The 20,273-nt window shown below is 41.9% G+C and overlaps 2 long non-coding RNA genes and 1 pseudogene across 2 annotated transcripts in view; 2 read left to right on the forward strand and 1 right to left on the reverse strand.

The window, feature by feature from the left end:
- LOC121919614 overlaps positions 1–8,822 on the reverse strand; it is a 21,188-nt gene extending 12,366 nt beyond the window's left edge. The window contains exon 1 of the long non-coding RNA XR_006101533.1: positions 8,269–8,822. This is a non-coding gene — a long non-coding RNA (uncharacterized LOC121919614). The remainder of the gene's footprint in view (positions 1–8,268) is intronic.
- LOC121919618 lies at positions 7,199–16,903 on the forward strand. The gene is made up of 3 exons (XR_006101535.1): positions 7,199–7,437; positions 12,622–12,712; positions 14,893–16,903. It is a non-coding gene; the product is annotated as an uncharacterized LOC121919618 (long non-coding RNA).
- Positions 16,904–19,176: 2,273 nt separating this feature from the next.
- LOC121920078 lies at positions 19,177–19,345 on the forward strand (annotated as a pseudogene).
- The last annotated feature ends 928 nt before the right edge of the window (positions 19,346–20,273 follow it).

The following is a 20,273-nucleotide window of genomic DNA, read 5'->3' on the forward strand; positions in this document are numbered from 1 at the left end:
CTCACTTTTCTCTTGAATGGAACCATATCACTTGGTTCAAATGCTGGTTCGTGCTGAATATCGTGCTCTGTTATGGGTGTGGCAATGATAAGATGAATGGGAGAAAAGCATGTTTTGTACTACAGGTTTTAGCATTCAGATTTTCTTCTAAAACGTTGCCAAAATGAACTATTTATTTGCTTTTTATAAGAAACTGGAAAGTAAATAATTACTTTTAATATAAAATAACTAGCTTTTTGCTCTAATGTAGCAGTTAACATAAGAAATAACTTTCCATGCTCTGATGTATTATATGCATTCCGTTTGCAGAAATAGCTGGGCCTATTTTCCTGTTTGAGCAATCTTCACAATAAATTAAATAGCATTACCAAGTGTAACAACAACTTCAGCTAAGTGCATGAATGCCCTCCAGTGGTGAAAATGAAATAATTTGGGGTTGGTTTTTTTTGTCTCTCATCTTCCCCACCCCATACTGGCTAAAGGTTAATAAGACCAGCTGTTTGATATGTAGATGCTGAAAGACTTCTTTCTAATTTTGATTGCTATCATTGGCTACCATCCAAAGGTTGGGTTTTGACTTGTGCTTCTTGTAGCTGAAGTGTTCACAGAGGGAGGAAAATTTTCCTTGGCATAGGAAACATTTGTGAAAAGTTGGGAAAGAGAAATGTATTGTTAAATAGGAGAGGGAAATTAATCAGGCAACAACAGGCAAATGGCAGTTGGATTTCTACAAGCATTTCTACAGATGTTGGATTACTGTCTTCTGTGGGTGCATCTACAATGTAGAAATAATGCAGTTCAGCACCACTTTAGGTGCTGTAGCTCCATCTGACAGAATCCTGGGAATTGCAGTTTTGCCCAAGAGTGTCCAAAATTACAAATACCAGGATTCTGTAAGATGGAGCCATGGCAGTTACCTGCATTATTTCTTACAACATAGATGTACACTGTTTAAGAGATTGTTAGCTAATTGCTGAGGGTGATTGGTTGATAATCAGTGGGTTAGGAGATCTTTTTCCAAGACATGGGTGAGCACTGTGTAATTTAGCTATGGCCTGGTCCAGACAGGGCAAATGCCCCATGCTGGCACCATACTAGGGTTAAGGGACCGTGTGGCAACTGCATAGTCCCTAATCCTAGTATGGTGCGGTGCTGTAACAATGGTGGCACCCCATGTATATGGGTGCCACCATTGTGATGTGATGGACGCATAGAGTCCGCATATCGCGTCACACCAGTTACATCACGAGTGCGCCATAACTGGCATGGCACAAAAAGAACCCGCTTTTGATGGGTTCTTTTTTCTCCACAGGGAAGCCACGTGGTTTGGCAGGTCTCTCTTTTTGGGAGGTCTGTACTGGGCCTATATCACATACTTTGTGAGCCTCCAGATGTTGTCAGCTTGCAACTCCCAGTAACCACAGCATTGGCTATAGAGCTATGAATCCATCTGAATTGCCATGCCAATATCCTATGGAATCCTGGGACTTGCAGTCTGGTGAAGGGTATTTGGAATTCTCAGTCAGAGAGTTCTAGTGCCTCACCAAACCTCAAACCCCAGAATTCCACAGAATGCAATCATGGCAGCTAAAGTGGAATATAATTTTATAAATGTATGTAGTGTGAATGGGCCCTTTTGTTAGGGCTGCTGGAAGTTGCAGTTCAACAGCATATGCTAGGACACAGAATTCCTTGCTCTAAGAGCTTAAGACATCTTTAAGGTAGTTATTAGATGCTGGGAAGGTAACTTTCTCCCCGCCCCCCCTTTCACAGTGGGTGTGTGAGAGAGGCTGTATCTACACTGCAGAATTAATGCAGTTTAACATCAGTTTTAATGTCATTACAATGCTACAGAATTCTGGGATTTGTAGTTTTGTGAGATATTTATCCTTTTCCAAGCTACAAATCCCAGAATTCCATAAACTGGAGCCATGGCAGTTAAATGCTGTCAAACTGCATTAATTCTGCAGTGTGGCAGGTGTCTGGGAAAGCAGCCAGCAACTGATATCAAACTCCAAATAAGGTATTTGCTAAATAAATAAAATAACACCACAGAGAGTTTGTAGAGTTAAGGCAAGTCTTGGGTGGCAGACTTACAAGCAAAAGGCAGAGTCTGAAAACAAGCTCTGTAGTCAGTCCAGGTGCAAGCCAAAGGGTGAAACAAAGAGAGTAGTCGAGCAGTCCAAGAAGGTCAAGGGTTTCAGCAAAGCAGAATGGCCAGCCCGAAATTCAAAGATCAGGGCCAAGTAGTCAAACAGAACGTGAAGAAACAAGGTGCTTTCTCCAAGGAAATCAGATAGCCTCTGACAAAGGCCCTGGCGTCCTTCCAAGGCTTTTATCAGTGGCTCTCGTGAGTGCAGCTGTTCCTTTTTCTGAAGTTGCCAGCCACAGATGCTGGTGAAACGTCAAGAATAAACTCTTCTAGAACATGGCCACATAGCCTGAAAAACTCACAAAAAACTATGGATGCTGGTCATGAAAGCCTTCGACTTCACATTATTCCTTAATTGTTTGGTGTTTTGCATAAAGCCTCTGAGACTGCCGGAGACACACCCTTTCCGATCTCCCCCCCTCCTCCATGCCCACAGTTCCCAAAGGCTCTGCTGCCTGGAAGGTTCTGCTGCCTGGAAGCTGGGTTATCTCCTGGGGCCATGGTCTCTGCTGGTGCTCTGAGGGCAGAGCTAGTGCCAGGTTCAGGGTCAGAGTCTTCTTCTGAGTCCTCAGCCAGGCAGGGCAGCAGCAGCAGCTACTGAGAAGGCTCTGTCAAACTGCATTAATTCTGCAGTGCAGATGCAGTGTGGCAGAATAAAGCCATGACAATTAGAGTGGTGTCAAACTGCATTCATTTTGCAGCCTGGCAGCAGCCAGAATATATGTATGAAGGGGTGGGGGCTTTGAATAGAAACAGAGAAAGAGGATTGTTGGCTGAATACATCTTGTGAATGTGGGTCTCTCTCGCTCTTTGGGAATGAGATGTGCTAGTAGGTATGCTGTCTTGTGTGTCTTGGAATATGCTTGACGTCCATTTGTTAAAAAGGAAAGGAAAGGAAAATATTAACACAATACCAGAGATTTCCTGTGCTCCTTCCTCAAAAGAAAGTAAAACTGAAGTATTGCTGCCGCCTTGAACATCTTGCTCCCTAGAGCCATGCAAAATGTGCAACAACTGCTTATCTCAAACTGGGAGGTGCTTCTGGCAAAAAGGAGACCAGATCTGGGCTTAGGCATTGACCTGTAACAAGGGTTTCACTAGCAGTTTCAGGTGGGGATGGGGCTTAGTGTGTGTGTATGTATGTGAGGGAAATTTTGTTACTGGGAGAGAAATTATATGTCTGTTGTGGAGGAAAAGATGAACGAGAAGAAAAAACTCAAAGTGGCAGAATTTGCACAGCAAATTGCTGTTCAGAATCAAGAGTTGATCATTGAGGGAAATCACTGGCCGTTTATTTGGAGGATAGCATATGCTGTCGATGTTATTCAAAATAATGGATATTTAACTTTGGGTAAAGTTCTACCTGACCTTTAGGAAACAGAGCTGTGATCATACAGTAGCTGAAGCAACATTAAGTGACATTTAGAAGAATGTCAATTTTGGCAGGGGCTACATATTTAATTTCTCTGGAATGCAGCATGTTTAAAATATTTACATCATTGAAATAACCTGGGCAGAGTGAGTTGTTTCTACAGCATAATCAGGTAATGCCCTCATGTCCTAAACAAAGACCTGATACAGATCGGCTTGAAACACTGGCTTCTTGGCTGCTTGTGGGCATGACGTATGCAAGCCGCATGCCCTGATGCAGCCCCAAAGCCGCCTGGAAGCTGCTGGGCTGCCCACATGTGGGCTGGCTTCATGGCACTCCGGTGGTACAGTGTTTACATACAGCATGCTGCAGAAGAGCTGTAAAGCCATGGCAGGGAGGGAAAAGCTGGCTTTTTGCTGGCTCAAAAAGGAGCAACATTTTGTCACTTCTTTTTTGGCTGGCAAAAAGCTGGATTCGGGCTGCAGCATGCAGTTGCTGCGGCCCCAACCAGGCTCTCTCGGGGCAGCTTCAAGCCACCCCTTTGGAGCGGTCTCTCCCCCCCCCCAAGTTACAAAGGAGCTAGCTAAATATTATATACAAACAGTGTAATGAAATCCCAGTACAGTGGGTCTGATACTTCAGTCCCTCAGGTGTTTAACTTCAAAGGTTCCAGACAGCTTCACCTCTGGTCAGGAATTCTGAAATATATGGAAGACCCAAAAGTGAGAACCACTACCAAAGTGGCCTGTTAAGGAAGGGGAGAAGCTGCTGGTGCTACTGTTCTCCTTGCAAGATTCTACACAAATCCTGGTGAGAAAATACACATGTATTCTTACAAAAACTTGGGTGGAACTTTGCAAAGAATCTCCTTCTTTCTCTCCACCTCATTCACCTTCCTTCCAACACTAGGATACAAGAATATACATGTGTTTACATCCTATTGTGTGTGTGTGTGTGTTTGTGTGTAATAGTTATTATGCTTCATGTGCTCCTAACAAAACAGATTTAATTCCAAAACAGCTTATGACAAAACACATATCGTCCGCTCTCCATTTAAGGCTTTGACTTTTCTGGATTTGATTATTTGCAGTTTCAATTAATATGTTCTCTCTAGGAATCTCTAAGTCCTCCTGTGCAACTCTGCTGCACGTTGACCATAAAACTGTGCAGGAGGACCTAGAGATTCCTAGAGAGATGTTTTCTCAGGTAAAAAAAATGTAGCTTTTTATTTGTTATTTTCCCTCCTTCATAGGTGTCTTGTGCTTTAACCCCAGTGCATGTGGAGGGCCCACTGTATATTTGAACATGCCAAATATTATGTGTGTGGTTTTGGTCATCTTTTGCTGTAGTAAATGAAGATGGCTTTTCCATGTGAACTTGTGAAATTGTTTTGACTTCATTGGAAAAGCTCAACCCTACATGTACACTCCTGTTTCCAAGTGTAATGGAGTCATGCCCCAAATGGTAACATATTTTTACCTGCTGTGTTGCAAAAATCCCCTTTCCTCTCTGCAACAGTGTGCCTCTTAGTCTGAATGTCAGGGCTGAATTATAATTGCACCGATCCATTCTTGTCTCAAAAAGCACATGGCACTGTAAGTGTATTCACAGGGTGATCAATGGGCCATGAATTAATTAGAACGAGGAGGGTGGACTCTCTGGATGTAAACACAGCTGCTCTTTTCTGGGTATGAATGCAATCAGCGACTGAACAAACTTGCAGGCAAAAAGACTACTCTCATTGTTTTCATGCTGCCTTAATTTGACTTGACAGTAAATCATCTGGAGTGCGAGCCAAGGTCAATATAGTCAAGCTTCCTGGAAAGCAGCACCAAGGATGGCTCTTTCCCAGTCCATTTTTTCCAGGATAGGCCATCCCCTTATGCACAAGAGTCTCCACTAACCATATCTGATGTCACATGTTTACTCTCTAGTGACTCCTTAGGCTAGCAAGCTTTCTAAAGATGATCACCTGTTTGCAATCTCCCCCCTCCCCCCATTAAAACACCTCTTGCTGTAATGTTTTCCTGGCCATCCATGCTAGTAAATACCTAGTTTAAATGCATCATCATCTTGTCACAGCTGAGTTCTTTGGCAGTGGCAAGTTTGGTGGAACACTTAAAAATATTTTCCTCATTGGTGTACACCCTGAAACTAAACAAATTTTGTTTCAAAGATATAGCTGTGTTAGCCTGTAGAATCAGTATGCAGAGAGATGCTACAAGATCTCTCTACATTTTGTTTCAGTTCAGCAAACTCTCTCTCTCTGTGTGTGTGTGTGTGTGTGTGCGTGCACGTAAGTAAGTAAGTAAGTAAATGGGTTTCTGTGTACAAATAGTCTTTCTGGATTTCATTCCATTGTTTAATCCCAAAGGGAAACTGTACTCCATGTGCTTGCACTGCACATGCAGCATCAGTAACCAGGCCTGTAGCTACACTGGGGCAACCGGGGCACTGCCCTGAGGCCTCCGGCCAAAGGGAACCCCAAGCAGTGGTGCACCATGATGGCGCCCGAGGTGCGTGATAGAACTTGGGAGCGTGCGAGTGCTCTGCCATACCAAGGCCTAATTTGTACCCCAGGGCCCCTAAAAGCCTAGCTATGGGCCTGTCAGTAACCTCTTTGGTGTAGGAGTGAAAGGAGATTCTATTGAACAGCAGTGAGCATGAAGCTGATGGCTCCAAGAGAGTATCTGGACATTTTGGATAGTACATTCCATTCAATACCAATGGGCATTATGCCTATGTAATGGAAATAATACATAGCATATCACAATGCAACAGTCATACCATTGTTAATTTGACCACAAGTATGAGTCTTGGGATTTCTGTTCAGAAAATACTAATGTGTTGTGTACTTTGTTTGGGACATTTAAAGGCTGGAAGGTGATACTGCTGGTCAGGACTAAGGCATGAGAGCTTAGTGGCATAAACACACCCTGTTTATGTGGCATTTAGCACACCCTGGAATCTTTCCCAAGATGATGACAGCCCTGGCACAAAAAATGACACATTGGCAGTCTTCTAATATGCTGAATGGGCTCTGTGTTGTCTAGCCAGAGGTGTTAGATACTTACACTAAGTGGGATATTATGTCCCTGGAAATTCTCCTTTACAAAATACTTTCCAGACTGAAAAGTATTTGTTATGGCTCCAGTTGCAGAATGCATGGGAAACTGAACATTAATTTCAGGGACCCAAATAGTTTTCTCTGACTTGTAGGATCTTGACCCATATCACTATCTTAAATTTTAACAGCTCTCTGGTGTATTATGGGGATAGCACCAGGACAAAGCAGCTATCCCACTCCACAGTCACTCAGTGTGAAATTTGGCTGGATTAGTCCCCTTTTGTGGTCTACTATGTCTTCAGATTTATGCAGATTTGTAACAAAAAAATATTTTGGCTGAGACTGCACATTGTCTATGTACTTATGAATACATAACTAGGGGCCAGAGCAGACAAGCATGAAAGAGTGGCCCAAATCCACTCCTGCCTCAAATGGGTCAGAACCCCGCTGACTACATGGCCTGCTCCCAAGGCAGCCTGTGAACTCATGGGCCAACTGGTGCTGCCAGGAGTCGGCTTATCCTGGCTCCTTTCTCCTCCAGACTTAAGTACTGGAGTGGGGCTTCGGCGTGGCCTCTGGCTGCTTTGGAGGCATGCATCATCTAAACACCATGCCTCTAAAGTGGCTGGAAGCTGCTTCATTCTCACCATCTGTTTCACTCCTAACAAGTCTCTTCTGATGCCAGTTGAGGTGCTTCATGATGATGTTTCCATCCCCTCTCACCAGTGACATTTCCTCATCATGCTGCACATCACTGGTGGAGGGGAATTACAAACATCATCCTTCCATGCCTCAACTGGCAGCAGAACAGATCTCTGTTGCTTGATATAGCTGCTGGTTGTTAAGGTAGGGTTTTTTGTAGGGCAATATTTATGATCATGGCAGTAGTGGTGATTATAATAATGATGACAATGATGAAATTTATAACTTGCCATTTCCCCAAAATTGGTAATTAAGGTAGTTTACAATTTAAAATGTGAATACAGGTGAAACATTAAATGGAATAAAACTATTAACAATATTGAAACAATTTGAACAGATTTTAAAAAGTAAAAGGCAATTTAAAAGATAAAAAGCAGTTTTAAAAAAACATTTGCCTGATGACAGAAGGGCCAAAAGAAGAGTCTGACCTCCTTGGGAAAGGAATGGAGGAATCTAGGGATAGCCACCAGGAATGTGAGATACTGTCTGCCATATAGGGCTTTATAGGTCATAACTAGTGCTTCGAATTGTGTCCTGGAAACAGAGTGGCAACCAATGGAGCTGTTATAGCAGAGAATTGGTCTGGTCTCTGTAACCTGCTATTGCAAAGAGTTTTAGCTCTTTGCAATAGTTGAATCTTCTGAACATTCTTCAAATCTACCCCATGCAGAGCACATTACCATAGTCCAAGCAGAATCTGACTAAGGCATGCATCCCCATAGCCAGCTCCAAAATCTCTAGAAGAGGCACCGCTCACACACAAGCTTTATGTGTGCAAACACATTCCTGGTCACCACTGAAAACTAGGCTTTCAGGTTCAAAGCTGAGTCCAGGAGTACACCCAGAGTACAAACTGAATTATTTGCAGGTAGCAAACTATTTTGTGCCAACCTCTGTCAGGTGCTGATGTCCAAAAAGCTGGAAACAAAACATTCAAGTGAACAGTATTAAAGAGAGAGCATTGAATTTACTTACTTTTCTTATGTAGTGTTACTGAATACAGAGTAGTTATGGATCCATACCTCCGGTCATAAATCCATAAGTGCAATGCTGAATGTCACTCATAATTATTTCTGTTTTTCTGACTTTAGGAAGGACTGATAAGTTGGATTTTCAAATCTTGATATAAATTCTGGTTCAGATAGAATGGGATACAGATTAAACTGGACCAAATTGGGTCCACGTCCAACTCAATCCGGGACACTATGCATAATTCCAATCGTGACAATAGTACCATTCACCTCAGTCATCAGCTCTGATCACTGTGATACTTTGCTAGACTTCTGTTTGGCACAAAATGAGTTGTATAAAGCAGAGACTACTGAACTACAGCAAGGTTGTTAAGCATGTTTTGATTCCAGTGGTGACAGAGATGTTCCCCCGTCCTAATACTACATCCAAGTGCTTCCATAGCTATAAAAGTCCAGTCTTTCACAGAAGCTGGTAACACTGCTGATACAAATTATATTGGAATATACTCAGTTGACTATGGCTAATGCATGTGATATCAGTCTGACTTCTCTGTGACATTTTCCATTTACAGGTGACAGCCCTATGTTAAATATTGACTTTCCCGACTTTGGTTTAACATCTTGTTCTTCTCACAAAGTTCAAATATTGTTAGGTGGGGTAAAAGGGTAAATTGTATTGACTTTCTAACCAAGGATCCATGTTTTTAAAGTGCAACAGTCAACATTTCTTTGTGTGTGCAAATATCTCCATTTGTTTACATAGTGTTAGTCTTGGTAGGAGAGAGGAAAATGGAGGCCAGTGTTGACACAGTTTCATTTGCATGAAAAGTGCCAATCTACAGAGATAATATTTAACAAGAAAAATTACATCAATATAGGTTTACTTTTGGGGGAAACAACTGAACAATGTGTAGTATTTCCAGGGAAATGAGGTAACTTTCTGTAAAGAAGTACCATCAAAATAAAGCCACAATGGCTGAGTGAAAAGGCAGAAGTGTAGATGGAGCCAAGCAATTACTTCAGCTTTCTAAATAATAAATGGGATTAATCACAATATGGTGTGTGTATCACATTTTTAACCCTTTTGTGTTAAGAAATTATTTTTGCTTAAATTCTTGGAATAAGAGCCAGCCTGTGCCCAATGAGTGAGAGCCAAGGAGGATAGTACAAGCAGGTACAGCTTTAGAAGCTGCATCTGCATTGCAGAGAAAATACAGTTTGACACCACTTTAACTGCCGTGGCTCAATGCTATGGAAATCTGGGATTTGTAGTTTTATGAGCTATTTACCCTTCTCTGTCAGAGAGCCCAACAAACTATAGATCCTAATGACCCAATGTGCTGAACATTGCCCCCCACTCAGAAGGAGTTTGGCATTTGTGGGAAGGGTCCCTGCATTTGTATGCATATAGAGTTCTTCCCCATGCAGGAAGATGAGCTCCTTCTCCCGTGGGGCAAAAGTGTTGATGGTGGGGACTGGGACATGGATATTTCAACTAACATCCTGTTACATACTCACCATCATTTTATAATGAAAAATGGGACACATATGGCCAAGTAACCTCAAAGTGTGGTCAAGATGCCAAAAGCTATTAACAAGAAAAAACAGACAAGCTAGGAAAGGTTGCTGCATTTTGCTTTTGCTTGAGCCTTTTTAGCTGCCGCATCACACTGTTAACTCATTTTCAACTTGTGGTCTACTTGGACTCCTAGATCCCTTTCACATGTAGTCTTGTTCAGCCATGTGTCCCCCATCCTATATCTGCATTTCATTTTGATGCCCTAAGTGCAGTACCTTACATTTCTCTGTGTTGAAATTCATTTTCTTAGCTTTGGCCCAGCTTTCTAATCTATTCATGTCATTTTGAATTTTGATCCTGTCCTCTGGGGCATTAGCTACTCCTCCTAGTTTGGTGTCATCTGCAAATTTGATAAATATGCCCGCAATGACTTTATCCAAGTCATTGATAAAGATGTTGAATAGCACTGGGCCCATCTCTTTTAGACGCCCCAACCCTAGTACAAACAGAATATGTACAAAATGGCAGCGCCCTGTCCACATGGGCGCCGCCATTATGACATCACAGCCGCACCACCTCCAAATGGAGTGGCATGGACAGGTGCCTGTGGCGCCCTTTCCACGGCACTGGAAGGACCTCCATTTTGGAGCTCCTTCCTGGGTTTGTGTCACTGGTGCAGCCTTTACACGGCTGCACCAGTGACACAAAGGAGAAAGGGGCCAAGTGGCCCCTTTCTCCCTTTCCCCGCCATGTCAGGGTGTCCTTCCCCGTGGCCTGGAAAAATGGAGGATCAGGGCCTTGGGGCTGCCACTGTGGCAGCTGAGGCCCTGATCCATCAGGGAAAGGGGCGGGTACAGGACGCCCCAAAGGGGTGGTCTGTAAACCACCAAAGAAAGAGATCAGATTTGTCTGGCATGACTTGTTTCTCTTAAACCCATGTTGACTTTTTGTGATTATGGCATTGCCATCTGGATGTTCACAGACTCTCTGTTTAATGATCTGCTCCAGAATCTTTCCTAGTATTGATGTCAGACTAACAGGAGGATAATTGTTGGGATCCTCTTCCCCCCCGCTTTTTGGAGATGGAGACAAGATTTGCCCTCCTCCAGTCTGCTGGGACTTCTCTTGTTCTCCAGGAGTTCTCAAAAATTATTGCCAATGGCTCCAATATTACATTTGCTAGCTCTTTACTTATTCTGTGCTGAAATTCCCCTATTCTGTCCTCTGCTCCATTTTCCTCATGTTGAGCACCCTTTGCCTTTTCTGAGAAGACTGAAGCAAAGAAGGTGTTGAGTAATTCCGGCTTTTCTTTACAAATGCATTTTCACCTAATTTGGCCTATGGATAGTGGTTTACTTTTGTTGTGGAACTTGTATAGTAATGACCACTTTTCCTCAAGAAAAGCCAGAGCTACAAAAGGTGGCTGCTTTCAATGGAGGAATTAGAACCCTTGCAAAGAATATGATAAGTTCTGTTTAGTAGCTTATGTGGTTAAAATGTGGTAATAATGGTGCTTTCTGCACCGCCATTTGGGACGTCCTCCGGACGTCCCATTTTAAAAAAGGGGCATCTCTTATAGACGCCCCTGGGCCTAGTACGGACTCAGTCCGTACAAGATGGCGCCGGCCCTTCTACATGGCCGGCGCCATCTTTGCGTATCGGACGCTGAGCGTTCGTACGCGTCGCGCCGCTTGTGACGTAGCGAGCGCGCCCCTGGCGCCTCGCTACGTCGCAAACGCGACGGAAAAAGAAGCTCCATTTTGGAGCTTCTTTTTCGGTCCGCGCGGGAGTCGGGCCGTGTGAAGGCTCCGGCTCCCCCGCGGACCTACTGGCGGTGGCGGCAGACTGCTGCAAAGCGGCGGTCTGTACCCCGCCAATGCCAATTCCCATGTTTGATCCCTATATAGGCTAATTGTGTATGTATGTCTTTGTGTTTTAATTAGGGTTGCCATATTGAAAAGAGGAGACGGTTTCTGTATTTTTAGTTGCTGTGTAGAAGAGGAAATTTCAGCAGACGTCACTTTCTACCTGGTTGCATGACTGTCAACACCTAGGGAAACCCCCTGTTCTGCACAAGCACTAAAAGTACAGGAGCCCTCTTTTTAAACAGAGGATGGATGGTCATCTTTCAGTAGTGCTTTGATTGTGTGTTCCTGCATGGTGGAGGTTTGGACTGGACAGCCGTTGTGGTCTCTTCCAACTCTATGATTCTATGATTCACTTTTCAGTATGGCAAAACTAGTTTTGATCTTTGTTTTTGGGCATACATATTTTTTTCTGTTTTAAAATATTCAAAAGGAATGCCTAGGAATAGAAAACAGAGAACAACTTTAGAAGATAATTTTAAAAACATTTGGAATAAAATGCACAATTAGGTGAGTGAAATATTAAAAGAGGAGAGTTTATCATGGTGTTAAGTGGATGAAAATTTGAGGTAATAGTTCCAGATTCAATCATGTGCTTTCACAATGCTACACTTGTGAAGGAGTGGTGTGTAACTAGCTGGTCCAAGATACTAAGATTCCAGTTGGTGTGAACTAAAATACCCACACTTTATTATAATCATGCCATAGAGAATAAAATGGATATGCAATATGTCAATGAGACATGTAAATCAGTTCAATGAAATAATAAACAATTGGTATCAGGTATGTTGAGACTCCCCACCCCACACTCCCGGAGACACTCCCAAAATTTCCTCTGCCAACTCAGTCCCTTTATTTTTCTCTTTTCAGTAATGGAAAAGATTGTGTGTGCAATCTGAGCCACTGTTCCTCTGTTGGTAAATGAATGATGTTGTTTCCCTGTTGTCTAGGGTTATTTTTTTTTACTTTCTAGACAAGAAGACAAAGATAACTCTAAAGGTAGAAAAAATTATCAAGAGACACTGAAGGAGAAACAGAAAGAAATATGAAAAGTTGTGTGTGAGGTATTTACATACTTGTGAATTGTTTAACCTTTCATATAATACCCTCTGAACAGAGGAATGCATAAGGGAGAAACTTCAAATATGACAACAAACATGTGCAAACTCATTTGTGAGTGCACACTTATAAATTGTTAATAGGTCACAAATTCCTATCTAGTTGTGAGCCCAGTTAAGTAAATTCTTAAGAATAATTGACATGAATGATGGTAGAAAAATACATGAACATATTTTTTACATCAGAGAGTTGCAATGTGGTGTGGATTTATTACAGTGTTTTACAGTATGTGGATTATACTTGCCATCCTTACAGAGTTGCTTTAGCATTTAGAAAAGTCATATTTAAATGCTCACTGTAGCATCTGGCCTGGCACCCTTTTAGTGAGATATACAGGCATAACTGACAGTTACACCTGCATACTGAACCTTTTGGTTGCTATGGAAGGAGGAATTCACAACCCCTCCCCTGCAGGACCCACCTCCCTTCTGTGGCTCCCCTAACAGTGGCCATTGGACAACAAGGGGCACTGGGGAAGCATCATACTATTTTCCTACCATCAGACACAGAAGTTATCCTTCAGAGGACTCCAGGAGGTCCTGGAGAATGCCTTCATCATTGTTCATCCGGCTATAGGTAAATATTTAGGCACAACAGAGTCTGCTGGAGACTTTTAAAGCCCCTCCCAAGTATCATCCTGTATTGGTGGCACTGGGTGCCAGTTGGGTATTTGTAACATGGGATCATAGATTAAGTCACATGATACCCTCAGTTGTATTGATTCTAAGCATGTATTCTAGAGCACTAGATTTGGGACTTATGCCACCCAGCTCCAAGACAGTAATGAAATTGGAATTAACCACAGCATAGGATACTCCACCATGTCCATATTGCCTAATGGTACACAGTCTATTTACAGTCCAATTACAGCTGGAATTTACCAACTTTCTGGAGCTTGAGTGAGGATAGTAGTGGTTCTTACCACAGTATGTTAAACTGAATGGTGTTTTGTTGATGGAAGATTTGGTTCTTCTTATCATGAAAGCTAAACTTTAGTTTGCAATCCAGCTTCTGTAAAGTAGGTAAAGGTGGTAGTGGCACCGAGAAAATCTCATAGATAAGATGAGGTCTCAAGCCTAGATGGAAGCGACATGAAGGAGCAAAGGGTTTAAGAGGAAGGAGGCTGGAAGAAGGCCTCAATGTAAACTAGAAAAAAAGATGGGAGGATATATGGATAATAATTATTGGGAAGAAGTACAAGTAAGACAAGAAGGAAACATTCTTAGTTCTAAAACAGCTTGCTGCATTTAAGCTGAAGAGTATTCTATACAAAGGCAGTTCTAGAAAGGGTATTTTGGGAAAAGATATTTGTAAAGTTATTGCAAATTTTTGGTGCTTTGCACCACATATTATATTTTTGGCTGAAATCCTGTTGGCATCATGTATGCTGCAGCTACATTTCTTCCATGTTTGTTTATATTTTTAAGGGTGTTATGCAATTGACATATTATGTTTATAGTTGTACACAGAATAGCACATTTTGGGATGGTGTGAAACTATGGTTCAGGGCCTTTAATGTACCACTTGATTCAGGGAGACTGTTGAAACAGCCACTGTGTAGTCAGCACTGCACAATGGGATAATAAGCAATCACAGGGGCAGCTGCACAATCAGCTGAACAATGCTAGTGTTCAACAGAAGGGTGGTGTTGCATAAAAACCCACTTAGGCTGCATCTGCACTGTAGAAATAATGCTGTTTGACACTGCTTTAACTGTCATGGCTCAATGCTGTGGAATTCTGGGATTTGTAATTTTGTGAACTATTTAGCCTTATCTGTCAGAGAGCTCTGCTGCCACAACAAACTACAAATCCCAGAATTCCATAGCATTGAGCCATGGCATTTAAAGTGTTGTCAAACTGCATTATTTGTACAATGCAGATGCAGCCTTTACTTAGATTAGCATAAGATCTCAATCCATTTTTCATGTTAACACTCCCACTCCAAATGTATTTTCTGTGCTGAGAGTATCCTTACTTTCCAAGCAATGTTCTTACTTTTCAAACAAGTGTTCTTAGGTGAACCATATTTTAAATTCCAGTAAATGATTTCAGTTATCATTTGAATGCAGAAAGTTTATTTCATTTCTTTAATTTATTTATATTCTGATTTTCTCCCTGTACAGGATAAAAGTTCTTCTAAAGATGAAACACACATTGAGCTTATGTTACCATGTTATGAGCAGAAGAGTGCTAGAAATTGGTGAAGTGGTTGAGAAAATGGGACCATATTGCTAGGAATTTGAAAAGCTGGGATCTTGCTACAATATCTATATTTTTCCTAAGGGAACAAATACGTGTGTGAATGTATGTGTGTTATATGCAGTGGGAGAACAGTGTGTGTCTCAAAAGAAAGATCATTAGCGTTTAGCCAGGTTTCATTGCCCCAGTGCAAATTCCTTTCCAGTAGTTTTACAACAAAAGCGAAGAAATTGCAACAGAATGGAGATGTCTTGAAACAAGGGAACAAACAAGTTGTGATGTTTGTCATGTAGCAGAGTAGTTGAGTTCATACCCTCCAACTGTCCCAATTTGGTACAAACAGTCCTACTTGTAAAATATTTCACTTTCTCTCTCTTCCTCCCACTTTCTCCTTTGTCCTTAGGTTATTTTTGCAATCTGAGTTCAAAGTGCAAATGTAGTCAGCACTCAATTAACTCAGCAGGGGGAGAGGAGGGACAGAATCTTTCCCTTCTCAGTAGTTTCAGGCAAACTGCTGTAACCTCTCCAAGTCTGTGTGTTCTTCCTCACTTATAATATTGTCATATTGACCACAGTCAGATGTTTCTTAGCCACATGTGTCACAGTTTTATCTGTGAAATGCTGGCGGCTGTGAAGGTTTTTGTCTCAGAAAACATCTTTACAAAAGCTGGTGGCCAATAAATGGGAGGCTAGAACAAGCAGGGTGGAGTGTTTTGGATCTTCCACTCCCTTCCCCTGTTAAAGCTTAATAGCTACTTGAAGAAGCCCAATTGGCCTTCTTGCACAAGTGTTGCCTGGGCTCATTTGAGGGAGTGGATTCTTCATTACCAATTAATCAGTGCTGGGATAGTGCTGCCTGTTGACTTATGGGGACCCCATGCATTTCATAGGGTTTTCTTAGGCAGAGACTACTCAGGATATTTTCACATGGGGAAAATTGGAAGGTTAAACTGATCACAATGTAGATTCATTCAGGGCATTAGGGACAATTTTGCAATTGCTTTTCAGATGACGCTGCACACGAACGGGTTAGAATCCAAACAGAAAGTGAGGTGAATCAGGGAATAAGCATTTTTGCAAAAATACCATGTTTTCATTTCCAGTTCATTTATGAATTCACTTTCTTCACGTAACTGCAGCACCCTGAAAAACATGTGCTGAATTCTCCCTGTTCCCAGATTTTCCATAGTTCCTTTGCTGTGCTGAGGAGAGGGAGGCAGCCTTGTTCTTAAAAGGACATACGCAATACACACACACCTCTCTTTCCCTCACCAGGCTAGTCTCCTCCTCCTACAGCTTCTAAGGAAAGAGCTGGTGGGAGAGCAAGAGAGAGGACATTTTGGAATTCCTCCTGTACAGCAGGGAGAAATGGAGGATATGTCCTGGAAAAGGAGGACATCTGCAAGTTTCAGCCCTCACTGAAATCAGGCAGGTTCATGGACCAGCCACCTCCTTTTTCTCTCTAGTGTGTGTGTGTATGTGTGGTTTTATGAGAGTTTGCAAAGGGAAACCTCAGCCTTCCTTCCTCTGAAACAGCTTCTGGGGCAAAGAGGATTTTCCTCCCTGGCTTCCCTTCCCTCTCTGGAGCATGTGTGTGTATGCACTTGTGGAAATGACAGTTTGGAGCATGTGCAAGAAAGTTATTTCCAATAAAAAGTTATTTCAGTCCTTACCTGTCTGAAACTCAAATTCGTTTTCGACCCACTTTCTTGCCTAAGTAATGTGCTTTTAACCCTCTGTTGTGCTCTATGTGTGATAATTGTTAGAAAATTTGCTTGCTTTTCCAGGATGCCAACACTTTAACCATATTTGGGATGGAAGCACATAAGTCACCATGGGATAAAGTTCTCAGAGGTGGCATTGCCAGCTCTTTCCTCTGAAATACAGCCCACAGCACCTAGTATTCATGCCGGTGTCTAAAAGTAGACCATAACCTTTGGCTGAGAAGAAACAGAGCTTGGAAATATTACTTTTTGGAGTAACAGCTCCCAGAATCCAGCAGCCTATGATGGAGCTGTAGGCCATGACAGATTCTGAGAACTGAATAATTCCTCCAGAGGCCATGATGTTGTAGTCTATGGCCCAGTACAGACCGGCGCCATAGCATATCCTGGCAAGGTGCTAGGGTTGCCTTGAGGCGTCTCTTACAGACGCCCCGCAACCCTAGCATGTCTTGCATACGTCAAAATGGCGGCACCCAGTACAGATGGGCGCTGCCATTTTGATGCAACTGATGCCTATTGTCCACATGTCACGGCCCCATAATGACATCGCAAATGCACCATTGGCGCAATGCGGTGCCATTATGGTGCTGCAAGAACCCATTTTTGGGGGGTTATTTTTGCTCCATGGGGAAGTCATGCGATCTGGAGGCTGCAGCTTCCCCGTGGAGCAAAACCAGGCGCCGGCAGACCGCCCATTTTGGGTGGTCTGTACCGGGCCTATAAAAATAACTTTACCAAGCAATGGGAGGAAAGAATGGAAGTATGAATTAGAAGAACATGAAAGGGATAAAACAAAACAAAAAATTCTCCATGAGAAGAAATGGGGAGGAAAAGCAAAGGGACTTTGCTGGCATTCTCGTTTGTTCCTGAGCAGAGCAGAAGAGCAGTCATATGACAGAACAGGAGTTTTATGTCTTCTCTAGTACTTCCACAGTTTTCTCATGGCATTTGCTAATTCTTATATGAAAAAGGATCAATAAGATCATGCAATACTGGGATTAAATATTTTCCAAATCAGGTAAGAATAATCAAGCTTTTGTGCTCTGGATAGACCAGATCCTTTCCTTTCTGGGTACATTTTCTCCATTAGACCACTAGATGGAAACCCTTCCCTTTTTTTGCCTTTTTTCCCTCAGAAAAAGCTTTTATCAGATATGCTTTTGGCAACGAACCGGAAGCTGAGAGGCTTTTGATGGGGTTTATATATGTGAGCTATACATTTTCTCTTCTCTCTGATGTGCTTTGAAAAGGGTTTTAAATAATTTTAATTCTATGGTTGCTTTAACGTGATAATCTGTTTAATTTGCTTTAGAATAACTCACTATATTTTTAGCTGTATTGAGATATGTGTTATAATTTGCCTTGAATCCCAGTATTGAGGAAAAATAAGTTATAAAAGTTATAAATAAAAGGAAAAAAGAATGAATTATGTCATTTAGGACCCACAACTGTAACAAAATCAGAGTCCAGTCCACTGCTGTCAAACGATCTGGGGCTTATATTGTGGTGCACACAAATTATTCCAAATTTTTGCCCTGGAAAGGAAACTGTGTTGAGAAATAGAAGTTGCTGTTCTTAGTATGGTTACTTTGAATTATTTCCACTGAAGTAAATGCGATCATTGTCCTAATCATTATACATATTGGCATGATAGATCTAGGCTGCAGATTGGAAGCAGGATCACCATTGTAGGAGAACAGCACAAGAGGAGAAAAGCTTTGGATTAGAAATGCTGCAAGAGCAAATGGGGTAGAATCATTCCTCTGCCTTTATTCTGTAACCAGTATTATTCTCAAGGAAGAGTAATAGAAAACGGGCAGAATCCTGCATGACAATGACATATTATGTAGTACTGTAACTATAGTGTAAGTCAGTGTGGTGTGGTGGCTTGAATACTGGACTATGATTTGTATCCTGGCTCGGCCATGTAAAATCACTGGGTGTCCTTGGGCAAGTCACACACTCAGAGGATTGCAATGACAAACCTCCTCTGAAGAAACCTGCCAAGAAAACTCCATGATAGGTTTACCTTAGGGTTGCCACAAATTGAAAATGACTTGAAGGCACACAACAGCAACAAGTAACTATGATGCTATGAAGTTCAGACAGATCCCCCTCAGGCCAATTACTGGTAAGCAGCTGCTGGGATTGATGGGGGTGTTTCCCTGTCAGTTGTGAAGTGTCTGCCTGACAGTCCCACCGTTGCTTATGAGTGATCTCCGGTGTGACAGGCAGAAAAAAAGGTCTGTCACAAATGATCACGGGACAGCGAGTGGAAACGTCAGGTAATCACTTCTCAAGTGACAGAGAAATGGACCCCCTGTCAATCCCTGTGTGTGTGTGTGTGTGTGTCTGTCTGTCTGTCTGTCTGGTGCTGCATAATACATAATGGTCATACAGCAGTCTGCTGGTTTTCTATTACTCTTCCTTGAGAATAGTACTGGTTACAGAATAAAGGAAGTGGAATGATTCCTAGATCCATTTATTGCTTCTCGGCCTTTTGGCTAAGATCAAGTGTAGTATCCTAGATCCATTTGCTCTTGCAGCAAATAGTTTGGTGTTTTTTCCCTGGTCTCTACATAGTCCTAAACTAAGGCCTATGTAGAGATCAACATGTAGCAGTTAAGAATATGCAGCAGTAGGTTAAGTATTTGTAACTGCTCCACAGGATTCTGGCCACCATCTGTGTATGAAGATTTATATTTCAATTAAAATAGAGTTTGCCAAATAAAGACTGCATTCAAACATGGCATTTCACATCCAGAGAAGCTTCAGTAGGACCCAGCTTCTCTTCCTCTGGTTTATTGTGCCCCCTTTAGCATATGGATGGAAAAAATATTTAAAAAATTGAAAATGCGAAAAAACATGTCTTTCAAATGTTGAGAAAACCTGACAACAACAATCAGCGTTTTCTGCTCAGAAAAATGATGCTTCTATACAGAAATATTATTTCCTTTAAAGAAAAAGATGTTGACAGCACAGAAAATGGGGAACTTTTTCTTTGCAGACAATATTTATATAGAGAAATAGTTTTCTGGGCAGAAAATTTTGTTTCCTGCATAGAAAATGTTCTTATGTGTAAATTTGGCACAGAATAAGGCCTGTGAGTGGACTTTGAAAACAGTGGTTTTTTAAAAAAATATTTTCCTATAGCAGGAAGAAAATTGATTGCTGTTTCCTTCAAGAAAAAACTCAGTGCAGAACTACATCCCTACTTCAGCAAAGCATATAATTTGCTCTCTTCATATTTCTGCTAAGATCTTCCCAACATACACACACCAATATTGCCCCAACTATCCCTTTGTTGTTCTTGGTCAGTCCCTTGTCTTTCCACTAATCCTCTATATCAGACCGTCCATATGACTAATAGCATTTAAATATGCTATATCTGCTCTGAGTCAAGTTGCTAATTGGGTAAATTAGCCTTCCAAGTATATCCATGGAATTTTAAGGGCTTCTTGCATGAGGACAGATTCATCTTGCTGCGATGTCTAGTCAACTGTAATCCTGTTTTGATTTTGTATTGGGTGATGATCTTTGCACCATGCCATTCTAGGTGGCTTTATAGCATCTGTTAGGAC

This window comes from Sceloporus undulatus, chromosome 1 (assembly GCF_019175285.1).
Source record: "Sceloporus undulatus isolate JIND9_A2432 ecotype Alabama chromosome 1, SceUnd_v1.1, whole genome shotgun sequence".
In the NCBI taxonomy this organism is placed as follows: domain Eukaryota; kingdom Metazoa; phylum Chordata; class Lepidosauria; order Squamata; family Phrynosomatidae; genus Sceloporus; species Sceloporus undulatus.